Source organism: Gorilla gorilla, chromosome 15 (genome assembly GCF_029281585.2).
Source record: "Gorilla gorilla gorilla isolate KB3781 chromosome 15, NHGRI_mGorGor1-v2.1_pri, whole genome shotgun sequence".
Taxonomy (NCBI): domain Eukaryota; kingdom Metazoa; phylum Chordata; class Mammalia; order Primates; family Hominidae; genus Gorilla; species Gorilla gorilla.
In genome coordinates this window covers 57,879,475-57,898,405 of record NC_073239.2, presented here as the reverse complement: position 1 = coordinate 57,898,405, position 18,931 = coordinate 57,879,475, and positions in this window count along the sequence as shown.

Sequence of the window (18,931 nt, the reverse complement as noted above, 5' to 3'; positions counted from 1 at the left end):
GGAATGGAATCAACCCGAGTAGAACGGAATGGAATGGAATGGAATGGAATGGAATGGAATGGAAAGGAATGGAATGGAATGAACCCAAGTAGAACGGAATGGAATGGAATGGAATGGAATGGAATGGAGTGGAGTGGAATGGAATGGAATGGAATGGAATGGAATTCAATGGAATAGAATGGAATGGAATGGAATGGAATGGAATCACCTCGAGTAGAAAGGAATGGAATGGAATGGAAAGGAATGGAATGGAATGGAATGGAATGGAATGGAATGGAATTGAATGCAACGCAATGGAATGGAATGGAATGGAATCGAATGGAATGGACTGGAATGAAATGGAATGGAATGGAATGGAATGGAATGGAATGGAATGGAATGGAATCAACCCGAGTAGAATGGAATGGATTGGAATGGAATGGAATGGAATGGAATCGAATGGAATGGAATGGAATGGAATGGAATGGAATCAACCCGAGTAGAATGGAATGGATAGGAATGGAATGGAATGGAATGGAACGTAATTCAATAGAATAGAATGGAAGGGAATGGAAAGGAATGGAATGGAATGGAATGGAATGGAATGGAATGCAATCGAATGGAATCGAATGGGATTGAATGGAATGGAGTGGAATAGAATGGAATCAACCCGAATAGAACGGAACGGAACGGAACGGAACGGAACGGAACGGAATGGAACGGAGTGAAATGGAATGGAATCAAAAGGAATCGAATGGAACCGAATGGAATGGAATGGAAGGGAATGGAATGCAATGGAATGGAATGGAATGGAATGGAATGGAATGGAATGGAATTGAATCAACCCGAGTAGAACGGAATGGAATGGAATGGAATGGAATGGAATGGAATGGAATGGAATGGAATGGAATCAACCCGAGTAGAACGGAATGGAATGGAATGGAATGGAATGGAATTCAATGGAATGGAATTCTATGGAATGGAATTCAATGGAATAGAATGGAATGGAATGGAATGGAATGGAATGGAATGAACCCGAGTAGAACGGAATGGAATGGAATGGAATTGAATGGAATGGAATGGAATGGAATGGAATGGAATCGAACGGAATCGAATGGAATGGAATGGAATGGAATGGAATGGAATGGAATGGAATGGAATGGAATGGAATCGAATCGAATGGAATCGAATGGAATGGAATGGAATGGAATGGAATGGAATGGAATGGAATGGAATCGAATCGAATGGAATCGAATGGAATCGAATGGAATCGAATGGAATGGAATGGAATGGAACGGAATGGAATGGAATCAACCCGAGTAGAACGGAATGGAATGGAAAGTAATGGAATGGAATGGAATGGAATGGAATGGAATGGAATGGAATGGAATGGAATGGAATGGAATTCCATGGAATGGAATGGAATGGAATGGAATGGAATGGAATGGAAAGGAATGGAATAGAATGGAAATGAATGGAATCGAATGGAATGGAATGGAATAGAATGGAATCAACTCGAGTAGAAAGGAATGGAATGGAATGGAATGGAATGGAATGGAATGGAATGGAATGCAATGAAATGGAATGGAATGGAATGGAATCGAATGGAATGGACTGGAATGAAATGTAATGTAATGTAATGGAATGGAATGGAATGGAATGGAATGGAATGGAATGGAATGGAATCAACCCGAGTAGAATGGAATGGATTGGAATGGAATGGAATGGAATGGAATCGAATGGAATGGAATGGAATCGAATGGAATGGAAAGGAATGGAATGGACGCGAGTAGAATGGAATGGAATGGAATGGAATGGAATGGAATGGAATTGAATGGAATGGAATGAACCCGAGTAGAACGGAATGGAATGGAATGGAATGGAATGGAATGGAATGGAATTTAATGGAATGGAATGGAAAGGAATGGAATGGAATGGAATCAACCCGAGTAGAATGGAATGGGTAGGAATGGAATGGAATGGAATGGAATGGAATTCAATAGAATAGAATGGAAGGGAATGGAAAGGAATGGAAAGGAATGGAATGGAATGGAATCGAATGGAATCGAATGGAATCGAATGGAATGGAGTGGAATAGAATGGAATCAACCCGAATAGAATGGAACGGAACGGAACGGAACGGAACGGAACGGAATGGAATGGAGTGAAATGGAATGGAATCAAATGGAATCGAATGTAACCGAATGGAATGGAATGGAAGGGAATGGAATGCAATGGAATGGAATGGAATGGAATGGAATCAACCCGAGTAGAATGGAATGGACTGGAATGGAATGGAATGGAATGGAATGGAATGGAATGGAATGGAATCAACCCGAGTAGAACGGAATGGAATGGAATGGAATGGAATGGAATGGAATGGAATGGAATCAACCCGAGTAGAACGGAATGGAATGGAATGGAATGGAATGGAATGGAATGGAATGGAATGGAATGGAATGGAATTCAATGGAATAGAATGGAATGGAATGGAATGGAATGGAATGGAATGAACCCGAGTAGAACGGAATGGAATGGAATGGAATTGAATGGAATGGAATGGAATGGAATGGAATGGAATCGACTGGAATCGAATGGAATGCAATGGAATAGAATGGAATGGAATGGAATGGAATGGAATGGAATGGAATGGAATGGAATGGAATCGAATGGAATCGAATGGAATCGAATGGAATGGAATGGAATGGAATGGAATGGAATGGAATGGAATGGAATGGAATGGAATGGAAAGGAATGGAATCAACCCGAGTAGATTGGATTGGATTGGAATGGAATGGAATGGAATGGAATGGAATTCAATGGAAAAAATGAAATGGAATGGAATGGAATGGAATGGAATGGAATGGAATGGAATGGAATCGAATGGAATCGAATGGAATGGAATGAAATCGAATGGAATCGAATGGAATGGAATGGAATCGAATGGAATCGAATGGAATGGAATGGAATGGAATGGAATGGAATGGAATGGAATGGAATGGAATGGAATGGAATCAACCCGAGTAGATTGGAATGGATTGGAATGGAATGGAATGGAATGGAATGGAATGGAATTCAATGGAAAAAATGAAATGGAATGGAATGGAATGGAATGGAATGGAATGGAATGGAATCGAATGGAATTGAATGGAATCGAATGGAATGGAGTGGAATAGAATGGAATCAACCCGAGTAGAACGGAATGGAATGGAACGGAACGGAACGGAACAGAACGGAACGGAACGGAACCGAATGGAATGGAGTGAAATGGAATGGAATCGAATGGAATCGAATGGCACCGAATGCAATGGAAAGAAGGAAATGGAATGGAATGGAATGGAATGGAATGGAATGGAATCAACCCGAGTAGAATGGAATGGATTGGAATGGAATAGAATGGAGTGGAATGGAATGGAATTCAATAGAATAGAATGGAATGGAATGGAATGGAATGGAATGGAATGGAATGGAATCGAATGGAATCGATTGGAATCGAATGGAATGGAGTGGAATAGAATGGAATCAACCTGAATTGAACGGAACGGAACGGAACGGAACGGAACGGAATGGAATTGAGTGAAATGGAATGGAATCGAATGGAATCGAAAGGAACCGAATGGAATGGAATGGAAGGGAATGGAATGGAATGGAATGGAATGGAATGGAATCAACCCGAGTAGAATGGAATGGATTGGAATGGAATGGAATGGAATGGAATGGAATGGAATGGAATAGAATGGAATGCAATGGAATGGAATGGAATGGAATGGAATGGAATGGAATGGAATAGAATGGAATGCAATGGAATGGAATGGAATGGAATGGAATGGAATGGAATGGAATGGAATGGAATTCAATGGAATAGAATGGAATGGAATGGAATGGAATGGAATGAACCCGAGCTGAACGGAATGGAATGGAATGGGATGGAATGGAATGGAATGGAATGGAATGGAATGGAATGGAATCAACCCGAGTAGAATGGAGTGGATTGGAATGGAATGGAATGGAATGGAATGGAATTCAATGGAATAGAATGAAATGGAATGGAATGGAATTGAATGGAATGGAATGGAATAGAATGGAATCGGATGGAACGGAGTGGAATGGAATGGAATGGAATGGAATGGAATGGAATTGAATCGAATGGAATGGAATGGAATGGAATGGAATGGAATGGAATGGAATCAACCCGAGTAGAACGGAATGGATTGGAATGGAAAGGAATGGAATGGAATGGAATGGAATGAATGGAATGGAATGGAATGGAATGGAATCGAATGGAATCGAATGGAATCGAATGGAATGGAACGGAATGGAATGGAATGGAATGGAATGGAATGGAATGGAATGGAATGGAATGGAATGGAATCGAATGGAATGGAATGGAAAGGAATGGAATGGAATGGAATGGAATGGAATGGAATGGAATGGAATCAAACCGAGTAGAACGGAATGGAATGGAATGGAATGGAATGGAATGGAATGGAATGGAATGGAATTCAATGGAATATAATGGAATGGAATGGAATGGAATGGAATGGAATTCAATGGAATATAATGGAATGGAATGGAATGGAATGGAATGGAATGGAATTGAATGGAAAGGAATGGAATGGAATGGAATGGAATGGATTGGAATGGAATCAACACGAGTAGAACGGAATGGAATGGAATGGAAAGGAATGGAATGGAATGTAATGTAATGTAATGTAATGTAATGTAATGTAATGTAATGTAATGTAATGGAATCGAATGGAATCGAATGGAATCGAATGGAATGGAATGGAATGGAATGGAATCGAATGGAATGGAACGGAATGGAATGGAATGGAATGGAATGGAATGGAATGGAATTCAATGGAATAGAATGGAATGGAATGAAATGGAATGGAATCAACCCGAGAAGAATGGAATGGATTGTAATGGAATGGAATGGAATGGAATGGAATGGAATGGAATGGAATGTAATCGAATGGAATGGAATGGAATGGAATGGAATGGAATGGAATGGAATGGAATGGAATCAACCCGAGTAGAACGGAATGGAATGGAATGGAATGGAATGGAAAGGAATGGAATGGAATGGAATGGAATTCAATGGAATGGAATGGAATGGAATGGAAGGGAATGGAATTTAATCGAATGGAATCGAATGGAATGGAATGGAACGGAATGGAATCCAATGGAACGGAAAGGAATGGAATGGAATGGAATGGAATGGAATCGAATGGAATGGAATGGAATCGAATGGATTGGAATGGAATGGAATGGAATGGAATGGAATGGAATGGAATGGAATGGAATGGAATGGAATCAACCCGAGTAGAATGGAATGGATTGGAATGGAATGGAATGGAATGGAATGGAATTCAATGGAATAGAATGAAATGGAATGGAATGGAATGGAATGGAATGGAATGGAATGGAATGGAATCGAATGGAATCGAATGGAATCGAATGGAATGGAGTGGAAGAGAATGGAATCAACTCGAGTAGAACGGAATGGAATGGAACGGAATGGAACGGAATGGAATGGAATGGAACGGAACGGAACGGAATGGAACGGAATGGAATGGAATGGAGTGAAATGGAATGGAATCGAATGGAATCGAATGGAACCGAATGGAATGGAATGGAACGGAACGGAATGGAATTGAATGGAATGGAATGGAATCAACCCTAGTAGAAAGTAATGGATTGGAATGGAATGGAATGGAATGGAATAGAATGGAATGGAATGGAATCGAATGGAATCGAAAGGAATCGAATGGAATGGAATGGAATGGAATGGAATGGAATTGAATGGAATCAACCCGAGTAGAATGGAATGGAATGGAATGGAATGTAATGGAATGGAATGGAATGGAATGGAATGGAATGGAATGGAATTCTATGGAATGGAATGGAATGGAATGGAATGGAATGGAATGGAATGGAATGGAATGGAATCGAATGGAATTGAATGGAAACGAATGGAATGGAATGGAATAGAATGTAATCAACCCGAGTAGAACGGAATGGAATGGAATGGAATGGAATGGAATGGAATGGAATGGAATGGAATGCAATGAAATGGAATGGAATGGAATTGAATCGAATAGAATGGACTGGAATGAAATGGAACGGAATGGAATGGAATGGAATGGAATGGAATGGAATGGAATGGAATGGAATGGAATCAACCCGAGTAGAATGGAATGGATTGGAATGGAATGGAATGGAATGGAATCGAATGGAATGGAATGGGATCGAATGGAATGGAAAGGAATGGAATGGACGCGAGAAGAACGGAATGGAATGGAATGGAATGGAATGGAATGGAATGGAATGGAATGGAATGGAATGGAATGGATTGGAATGAACCCGAGTAGAACGGAATGGAATGGAATGGAATGGAATGGAATGGAGTGGAGTGGAATGGAATGGAATGGAATGGAATGGAATGGAATTCAATGGAATAGAATTGTATGGAATGGAATGGAATGGAATCACCTCGAGTAGAAAGGAATGGAATGGAATGGAAAGGAATGGAATGGAATGGAATGGAATGGAATGGAATGGAATGCAATGCAATGGAATGGAATGGAATGGAATCGAATGGAATGGACTGGAATGAAATGGAATGGAATGGAATGGAATGGAATGGAATGGAATGGAATGGAATGGAATCAACCCGAGTAGAATGGAATGGATTGGAATGGAATGGAATGGAATGGAATCGAATGGAATGGAATGGAATGGAATGGAATGGAATGGAATGGAATGGAATCAACCCGAGTAGAATGGAATGGAATGGAATGGAATGGAATGGAATGGAATGGAATGGAATGGAATGGAATGGAATGGAATGGAATTCCATGGAATGGAATGGAATGGAATGGAATGGAATGGAATGGAAAGGAATGGAATAGAATGGAATTGAATGGAATCGAATGGAATGGAATGGAATAGAATGGAATCAACTCGAGTAGAAAGGAATGGAATGGAATGGAATGGAATGGAATGGAATGGAATGGAATGCAATGAAATGGAATGGAATGGAATGGAATCGAATGGAATGGACTGGAATGAAATGTAATGGAATGGAATGGAATGGAATGGAATGGAATGGAATGGAATGGAATGGAATGGAATGGAATCAACCCGAGTAGAATGGAATGGATTGGAATGGAATGGAATGGAATGGAATCGAATGGAATGGAATGGAATCGAATGGAATGGAAAGGAATGGAATGGACGCGAGTAGAATGGAATGGAATGGAATGGAATGGAATGGAATGGAATGGAATGGAATGGAATGGAATGAACCCGAGTAGAACGGAATGGAATGGAATGGAATGGAATGGAATGGACTGGAATTTAATGGAATGGAATGGAAAGGAATGGAATGGAATGGAATCAACCCGAGTAGAATGGAATGGGTAGGAATGGAATGGAATGGAATGGAATGTAATTCAATAGAATAGAATGGAAGGGAATGGAAAGGAATGGAAAGGAATGGAATGGAATGGAATCGAATGGAATCGAATGGAATCGAATGGAATGGAGTGGAATAGAATGGAATCAACCCGAATAGAACGGAACGGAACGGAACGGAACGGAACGGAACGGAATGGAATGGAGTGAAATGGAATGGAATCAAATGGAATCGAATGGAACCGAATGGAATGGAATGGAAGGGAATGGAATGCAATGGAATGGAATGGAATGGAATGGAATCAACCCGAGTAGAATGGAATGGACTGGAATGGACTGGAATGGAATGGAATGGAATGGAATGGAATGGAATGGAATCAACCCGAGTAGAACGGAATGGAATGGAATGGAATGGAATGGAATGGAATGGAATGGAATGGAATCAACCCGAGTAGAACGGAATGGAATGGAATGGAATGGAATGGAATGGAATGGAATGGAATGGAATGGAATTGAATGGAATGGAATGGAATGGAATGGAATGGAATCGACTGGAATCGAATGGAATGCAATGGAATAGAATGGAATGGAATGGAATGGAATGGAATGGAATGGAATGGAATGGAATCGAATGGAATCGAATGGAATCGAATGGAATCGAATGGAATGGAAAGGAATCGAATGGAATGGAATGGAATGGAATGGAATGGAATGGAATGGAATGGAATCAACCCGAGTAGATTGGAATGGATTGGAATGGAATGGAATGGAATGGAATGGAATGGAATTCAATGGAAAAAATGAAATGGAATGGAATGGAATGGAATGGAATGGAATGGAATCGAATGGAATCGAATGGAATCGAATGAAATGGAGTGGAATAGAATGGAATCAACCCGAGTAGAACGGAATGGAATGGAACGGAACGGAACGGAACAGAACGGAACGGAACGGAACCGAATGGAATTGAGTGAAATGGAATGGAATCGAATGGAATCGAATGGCACCGAATGCAATGGAAAGAAGGAAATGGAATGGAATGGAATGGAATGGAATGGAATGGAATCAACCCGAGTAGAATGGAATGGATTGGAATGGAATGGAATGGAGTGGAATGGAATGGAATTCAATAGAATAGAATGGAATGGAATGGAATGGAATGGAATGGTATGGAATGGAATGGAATGGAATGGAATGGAATGGAATCGAATGGAATCGAATGGAATCGAATGGAATGGAGTGGAATAGAATGGAATCAACCTGAATTGAACGGAACGGAACGGAACGGAACGGAACGGAATGGAATTGAGTGAAATGGAATGGAATCGAATGGAATCGAAAGGAACCGAATGGAATGGAATGGAAGGGAATGGAATGGAATGGAATGGAATGGAATGGAATCAACCCGAGTAGAATGGAATGGATTGGAATGGAATGGAATGGAATGGAATGGAATGGAAAAGAATGGAATGCAATGGAATGGAATGGAATGGAATGGAATGGAATGGAATGGAATGGAATGGAATTCCATGGAATAGAATGGAATGGAATGGAATGGAATGGAATGAACCCGAGCTGAACGGAATGGAATGGAATGGGATGGAATGGAATGGAATGGAATGGAATGGAATGGAATGGAATGGAATGGAATGGAATGGAAATGATTCGAATGGAATGGAATGGAATGGAATGGAATGGAATGGTTTCGAAAGGAATGGAATGGAATGGAATGCAATGGAATGGAATGGAATGGAATGGTATGGAATGGAATGGAATGGAATGGAATGGAATCAACCGGAGTAGAATGGAGTGGATTGGAATGGAATGGAATGGAATGGAATGGAATTCAATGGAATAGAATGAAATGGAATGGAATGGAATTGAATGGAATGGAATGGAATAGATTGGAATCGGATGGAACGGAGTGGAATGGAATGGAATGGAATGGAATGGAATGGAATTGAATCGAATGGAATGGAATGGAATGGAATGGAATGGAATGGAATGGAATGGAATGGAATGGAATGGAATCAACCCGAGTAGAACGGAATGGATTGGAATGGAAAGGAATGGAATGGAATGGAATGGAATGAATGGAATGGAATGGAATGGAATGGAATCGAATGGAATCGAATGGAATCGAATGGAATGGAACGGAATGGAATGGAATGGAATGGAATCGAATGGAATGGAATGGAATGGAATGGAATCGAATGGAATGGAATGGAAAGGAATGGAATGGAATGGAATGGAATGGAATGGAATCAAACCGAGTAGAACGGAATGGAATGGAATGAAATGGAATGGAATGGAATGGAATGGAATGGAATGGAATGGAATGGAATGGAATGGAATTCAATGGAATATAATGGAATGGAATGGAATGGAATGGAATGGAATTCAATGGAATATAATGGAATGGAATGGAATGGAATGGAATGGAATGGAATGGAAAGGAATGGAATGGAATGGAATGGAATGGATTGGAATGGAATCAACACGAGTAGAACGGAATGGAATGGAATGGAAAGGAATGGAATGGAATGGAATGGAATGGAATGTAATGTAATGTAATGTAATGTAATGGAATGGAATGGAATCGAATGGAATCGAATGGAATCGAATGGAATGGAATGGAATGGAATGGAATCGAATGGAATGGAACGGAATGGAATGGAATGGAATGGAATGGAATGGAATGGAATGGAATGGAATGGAATTCAATGGAATAGAATGGAATGGAATGAAATGGAATGGAATCAACCCGAGAAGAATGGAATGGATTGTAATGGAATGGAATGGAATGGAATGGAATGGAATGGAATGGAATGGAATGGAATCGAATGGAATGGAATGGAATGGAATGGAATGGAATGGAATGGAATCAACCCGAGTAGAACGGAATGGAATGGAATGGAATGGAATGGAAAGGAATGGAATGGAATGGAATGGAATTCAATGGAATGGAATGGAATGGAATGGAAGGGAATGGAATCAACCCGAGTAGAACGGAATGGAATGGAATGGAATGGAATGGAATGGAATGGAATGGAATGGAAAGGAATTCAATGGAATAGAATGGAATGGAATGGAATGGAATGGAATGGAATGAACCCGAGTAGAACGGAATGGAATGGAATGGAATGGAATGGAATGGAATGGAATGGAATGGAATCAACCCGAGTAGAACGGAATGGAATGGAATCGAATGGAATCGAATGGAATGCAATGGAGTGGAATGGAATGGAATGGAATCGAATGGAATGGAATGGAATGGAATGGAATGGAATGGAATGGAATGGAATGGAATGGAATGGAATGGAATCGAATGGAGTGGAATGGAATGGAATGGAATCAACCCGAGTAGATTGGAATGGATTGGAATGGAATGGAATGGAATGGAATGGAATTCAATGGAAAAAATGAAATGGAATGGAATGGAATGGAATGGAATGGAATGGAATCGAATGGAATGGAATGGAATGGAATGGAATGGAATGGAATGGAATCGAATGGAATGGAATGGAATGCAATAGAATAGAATGGAATGGAATGGAATGGAATGGAATGGAATGGAATCAACCCGAGTAGAATGGAATGGATTGGAATGGAATGGAATGGAATGGAATCGAATGGAATGGAATGGAATCGAATGGAATGGAAAGGAATGGAATGGACGCGAGTAGAATGGAATGGAATGGAATGGAATGGAATGGAATGGAATGGAATGGAATGGAATGGAATGAACCCGAGTAGAACGGAATGTAATGGAATGGAATGGAATGGAATGGAATGGAATGGAATTTAATGGAATGGAATGGAAAGGAATGGAATGGAATGGAATCAACCCGAGTAGAATGGAATGGGTAGGAATGGAATGGAATGGAATGGAATGTAATTCAATAGAATAGAATGGAAGGGAATGGAAAGGAATGGAAAGGAATGGAATGGAATGGAATCGAATGGAATCGAATGGAATCGAATGGAATGGAGTGGAATAGAATGGAATCAACCCGAATAGAACGAAACGGAACGGAACGGAACGGAACGGAATGGAATGGAGTGAAATGGAATGGAATCAAATGGAATCGAATGGAACCGAATGGAATGGAATGGAAGGGAATGGAATGCAATGGAATGGAATGGAATGGAATGGAATCAACCCGAGTAGAATGGAATGGACTGGACTGGAATGGAATGGAATGGAATGGAATGGAATGGAATGGAATGGAATCAACCCGAGTAGAATGGAATGGAATGGAATGGAATGGAATGGAATGGAATGGAATCAACCCGAGTAGAACGGAATGGAATGGAATGGAATGGAATGGAATGGAATGGAATGGAATGGAATGGAATGGAATGGAATTCAATGGAATGGAATTCAATGGAATAGAATGGAATGGAATGGAATGGAATGGAATGGAATGGAATGGAATGAACCCGAGTAGAACGGAATGGAATGGAATGGAATTGAATGGAATGGAATGGAATGGAATGGAATGGAATGGAATCGACTGGAATCGAATGGAATGCAATGGAATAGAATGGAATGGAATGGAATCGAATGGAATGGAATGGAATGGAATGGAATCGAATGGAATCGAATGGAATCGAATGGAATGGAATGGAATTGAATGGAATGGAATGGAATGGAATGGAATGGAATGGAATGGAAATGAATGGAATCAACCCGAGTAGATTGGAATGGATTGGAATGGAATGGAATGGAATGGAATGGAATTCAATGGAAAAAATGGAATGGAATGGAATGGAATGGAATGGAATGGAATGGAATGGAATCGAATGGAATCGAATGGAATGGAATGGAATGGAATGGAATCGAATGGAATGGAATGGAATGGAATGGAATCGAATGGAATCGAATGGAATGGAATGGAATGGAATGGAATGGAATGGAATGGAATGGAATGGAATGGAATGGAATGGAATCAACCCGAGTAGATTGGAATGGATTGGAATGGAATGGAATGGAATGGAATGGAATGGAATTCAATGGAAAAAATGAAATGGAATGGAATGGAATGGAATGGAATGGAATGGAATCGAATGGAATCGAATGGAATCGAATGGAATGGAGTGGAATAGAATGGAATCAACCCGAGTAGAACGGAATGGAATGGAACGGAACGGAACGGAACGGAACGGAACGGAACGGAACCGAATGGAATGGAGTAAAATGGAATGGAATCGAATGGAATCGAATGGCACCGAATGCAATGGAAAGAAGGAAATGGAATGGAATGGAATGGAATGGAATGGAATGGAATGGAATCAACCCGAGTAGAATGGAATGGATTGGAATGGAATGGAATGGAGTGGAATGGAATGGAATTCAATAGAATAGAATGGAATGGAATGGAATGGAATGGAATGGAATGGAATGGAATGGAATGGAATCGAATGGAATCGAATGGAATCGAATGGAATGGAGTGGAATAGAATGGAATCAACCTGAATTGAACGGAACGGAACGGAACGGAACGGAACGGAACGGAACGGAATGGAATTGAGTGAAATGTAATGGAATCTAATGGAATCGAAAGGAACCGAATGGAATGGAATGGAAGGGAATGGAATGGAATGGAATGGAATGGAATGGAATCAACCCGAGTAGAATGGAGTGGATTGGAATTGAATGGAATGGAATGGAATGGAATGGAATAGAATGGAATGCAATGGAATGGAATGGAATGGAATGGAATGGAATGGAATGGAATGAACCCGAGCTGAACGGAATGGAATGGAATGGGATGGAATGGAATGGAATGGAATGGAATGGAAAGGAATGGAATGGAATTGATTCGAATGGAATGGAATGGAATGGAATGGTATCGAAAGGAATGGAATGGAAAGGAATGCAATGGAATGGAATGGAATGGAATGGAATGGAATGGAATGGAATGGAATGGAATCAACCCGAGTAGAATGGAGTGGATTGGAATGGAATGGAATGGAATGGAATGGAATTCAATGGAATAGAATGAAATGGAATGGAATGGAATTGAATGGAATGGAATGGAATAGAATGGAATCGGATGGAACGGAGTGGAATGGAATGGAATGGAATGGAATGGAATGGAATGGAATTGAATCGACTGGAATGGAATGGAATGGAATGGAATGGAATGGAATGGAATGGAATGGAATCAACCCGAGTAGAACGGAATGGATTGTAATGGAAAGGAATGGAATGGAATGGAATGGAATGAATGGAATGGAATGGAATGGAATCGAATCGAATGGAATCGAATGGAATCGAATGGAATGGAACGGAATGGAATGGAATGGAATGGAATCGAATGGAATGGAATGGAAAGGAATGGAATGGAATGGAATGGAATGGAATGGAATCAAACCGAGTAGAACGGAATGGAATGGAATGGAATGGAATGGAATGGAATGGAAAGGAATGGAATGGAATGGAATGGAATGGAATTCAATGGAATATAATGGAATGGAATGGAATGGAAAGGAATGGAATTCAATGGAATATAATGGAATGGAATGGAATGGAATGGAATGGAATGGAATGGAAAGGAATGGAATGGAATGGAATGGAATGGATTGGAATGGAATCAACACGAGTAGAACGGAATGGAATGGAATGGAAAGGAATGGAATGGAATGGAATGGAATGGAATGGAATGGAATGTAATGTAATGTAATGTAATGGAATTGAATCGAATGGAATCGAATGGAATCGAATGGAATGGAATGGAATGGAATGGAATGGAATCGAATGGAATGGAACGGAATGGAACGGAATGGAATGGAATGGAATGGAATGGAATGGAATGGAATCGAATGGAATGGAATTCAATGGAATAGAATGGAATGGAATGAAATGGAATGGAATCAACCCGAGAAGAATGGAATGGATTGTAATGGAATGGAATGGAATGGAATGGAATGGAATGGAATGGAATGGAATGGAATCGAATGGAATGGAATGGAATGGAATGGAATGGAATGGAATGGAATGGAATCAACGCGAGTAGAACGGAATGGAATGGAATGGAATGGAATGGAAAGGAATGGAATGGAATGGAATGGAATTCAATGGAATGGAATGGAATGGAATGGAAGGGAATGGAATCAACCCGAGTAGAACGGAATGGAATGGAATGGAATGGAATGGAATGGAATGGAAAGGAATTCAATGGAATAGAATGGAATGGAATGGAATGGAATGGAATGAACCCGAGTAGAACGCAATGGAATGGAATGGAATGGAATGGAATGGAATGGAATGGAATGGAATGGAATGGAATGGAATCATCCCGAGTAGAATGGAATGGATTGGATTGGAATGGAATGGAATGGAATGGAATTCAATGAAATAGAATGAAATGGAATGGAATGGAATGGAATGGAATGGAATGGAATGGAATGGAATGGAATGGAATGGAATCAACCCGGGTAGAATCGAATGGATTGGAACGGAATGGAATGGAATGGAATGGAATGGAATGGAATGGAATGGAATGGAATCAACCCGAGTAGAACGGAATGGAATGGAATGGAATGGAATGGAATGGAATGGAATTCAAAGAAATGGAATGGAATGGAACGGAATGGAATGGAATGGAATCAACCCGAGTAGAACGGAATGGAATGGAATGGAATGGAATGGAATGGCATGAAATGGAATGGAATGGAATGAAATGGAATGGAATGGAATGGAATGGAATGGAATGGAATCGAATGGAATCGAATGGAATCGAATGGAATGGAGTGGAATAGAATGGAATCAACCCGATTAGAAAGGAATGGAATGGAACGGAACGGAATGGAACGGAACGGAAAGGAGCGTAATGGAGTGAAATGGAATGGAATCGAATGGAATCGAATGGAACCGAATGGAATGGAATGGAAGGGAATGGAATGGAATGGAATGGAATGGAATGGAATGGAATCAACCCGGGTAGAATAGAATGGATTGGAATGGAATGGAATGGAATGGAATGGAATGGAATGGAATGGAATTGAATGGAATCGAATGGTATCGAATGGAATGGAATGGAATCAACCCGAGTAGAAAGGAATGGAAGGGAATGGAATGGAATGGAATGGAATGGAATGGAATGGAATGGAATGGAATGGAATGGAATTCAATGGAATAGAATGGAATGGAATGGAATGGAATGGAAAGGAATGGAACGGAAAGGAATGGAATGGAATGGAATGGAATGGAATCAACCCGAGTAGAACGGAATGGAATGGAATTGAAAGGAATGGAATGGAATGGAATGGAATGGAATATAATGGAATGGAATGGAATCGAATGGAATCGAATGGAATCGAATGGAATCGAATGGAATGGAATGGAATGGAATGGAATGGAATGGAATGGAATGGAATGGAATCGAATGGAATGGAACGGAACGGAATGGAATGGAATGGAATGGAATGGAATGGAATGGAATTCAATGGAATAGAATGGAATGGAATGAAATGGAATGGAATCAACCCGAGTAGAATGGAATGGATTGTAATGGAATCGAATGGAATGGAATGGAATGGAATGGAATGGAATCGATGGAATCGAATGGAATAGAATGGAATGGAATGGAATGGAGTGGAATGGAATGGAATGGAATCAACCCGAGTAGATTGGAATGGATGGGAATGGAATGAAACGGAATGGAATGGAATTCAATGGAAAAAATGAAATGGAAAGGAATGCAATGGAATGGAATGTAATGGAATGGAATCGAATGGAATCGAATGGAATCGAATGGAATGGAGTGGAATAGAATGGAATCAACCCGAGTAGAATGGAATGGAATGGAACGGAACGGAACGGAACGGAACGGAACGGAACGGAATGGAATGGAGTGAAACGGAATGGAATCGAATGGAATCGAAAGGAACCGAATGGAATGGAATGGAAGGGAATGGAATGGAATTGAATGGAATGGAATGGAATGGAATCAACCCGAGTAGAATGGAATGGATTGGAATGGAATGGAATGGAATCGAATGCAATGCAATGGAAAGGAATGGAATGGAATGGAATGGACCCGAGTAGAACGGAATGTAATGGAATGGAATGGAATGGAATGGAATGGAATGGAATGGAATGGAATGAACCCGAGTAGAAAGGAATGGAATGGAATGGAATGGAATGGAATGGAATGGAATGGAATGGAATGAAATGGAATGGAATCGAAAGGAATGGAATGGAATGGAATGGAATGGAATGGAATGGAATGGAATTTAATCGAATGGAATCGAATGGAATGGAATGGAACGGAATGGAATCCAATGGAACGGAAAGGAATGGAATGGAATGGAATGGAATGGAATCGAATGGAATGGAATGGAATCGAATGGATTGGAATGGAATGGAATGGAATGGAATGGAATGGAATGGAATGGAATGGAATGGAATGGAATGGAATCAACCCGAGTAGAATGGAATGGATTGGAATGGAATGGAATGGAATGGAATGGAATTCAATGGAATAGAATGAAATGGAATGGAATGGAATGGAATGGAATGGAATGGAATGGAATCGAATGGAATCGAATGGAATCGAATGGAATGGAGTGGAAGAGAATGGAATCAACTCGAGTAGAACGGAACGGAATGGAACGGAATGGAACGGAACGGAACGGAATGGAACGGAACGGAATGGAATGGAGTGAAATGGAATGGAATCGAATGGAATCGAATGGAACCGAATGGAATGGAATGGAACGGAACGGAATGGAATGGAATGGAATGGAATGGAATCAACCCTAGTAGAAAGTAATGGATTGGAATAGAATGGAATGGAATGGAATAGAATGGAATGGAATGGAATCGAATGGAATCGAAAGGAATCGAATGGAATGGAATGGAATGGAATGGATTGGAATTGAATGGAATCAACCCGAGTAGAACGGAATGGAATGGAATGGAATGGAATGGAATGGAATGGAATGGAATGGAATGGAATGGAATGGAATGGAATTCTATGGAATGGAATGGAATGGAATGGAATGGAATCGAATGGAATTGAATGGAAACGAATGGAATGGAATGGAATAGAATGTAATCAACCCGAGTAGAACGGAATGGAATGGAATGGAATGCAATGGAATGGAATGGAATGTCAAGGAATGGAATGGAATTGAGTGGAATGGAAAGGAATGGAATGGAATGGAATGGAATGGAATGGAATGGAATGGAATGGAATCAACACGAGTAGAACGGAATGGAATGGAATGGAATGGAATGGAATGGAATGGAATTCAATGGAATGGAATGGAATCAACCCGAGTAGAACGGAATGGAATGGAATGGAAAGGAATGGAATGGAATGGAATGGAATGGAATGGAATGGAATGGAATTCTATGGAATGGAACGGAATGGAATGGAATGGAATGGAATGGAATGGAATGGAATGGAGTGGAATGGAATGGAATGGAATAGAATGGAATGGAATGGAATGGAATGGAATTCAATGGAATGGAATGGAATGGAATGGAATGGAATGGAATCAACCCGAGTAGAACGGAATGGAATGGAATGGAATGGAATGGAATGGAATCGAATGGAATGGAACGGAATGGAATGGAATGGAATGGAATGGAATGGAATTCAATGGAATAGAATGGAATGGAATGAAATGGAATGGAATCAACCCGAGTAGAATGGAATGGATTGTAATGGAATCGAATGGAATGGAATGGAATGGAATGGAATGGAATCGAATGGAATGGAATGGAATGGAATGGAATGGAATGGAATGGAATGGAATGGAATGGAATGGAATGGAAAGGAATGGAATGGAATGGAATGGAATGGAATCAACCCGAGTAGATTGGAATGGATGGGAATGGAATGAAATGGAATGGAATGGAATTCAATGGAAAAAATGGAATGGAATGGAATGGAATGGAATGTAATGAAATGGAATCGAATGGAATCGAATGGAATCGAATGGAATGGAGTGGAATAGAATGGAATCAACCCGAGTAGAATGGAATGGAATGGAACGGAACGGAATGGAACGGAACGGAACGGAACGGAACGGAATGGAATGGAGTGAAATGGAATGGAATCGAATGGAATCGAAAGGAACCGAATGGAATGGAATGGAAGGGAATGGAATGGAATGGAATGGAATGGAATGGAATGGAATCAACCCGAGTAGAATGGAATGGATTGGAATGGAATGGAATGGAATCGAATGCAATGCAATGGAAAAGAATGGAATGGAATGGAATGGAATGGACCCGAGTAGAACGGAATGTAATGTAATGGAATGGAATGGAATGGAATGGAATGGAATGAACCCGAGTAGAACGGAATGGAATGGAAAGGAATGGAATGGAATGAAATGGAATGGAATCGAAAGGAATGGAATGGAATGGAATGGAATGGAATGGAATGGAATGGAATGGAATTTAATCGAATGGAATCGAATGGAATGGAATAGAACGGAATGGAATCCAATGGAACAGAAAGGAATGGAATGGAATGGAATGGAATGGAATGGAATGGAATGGAATGGAATG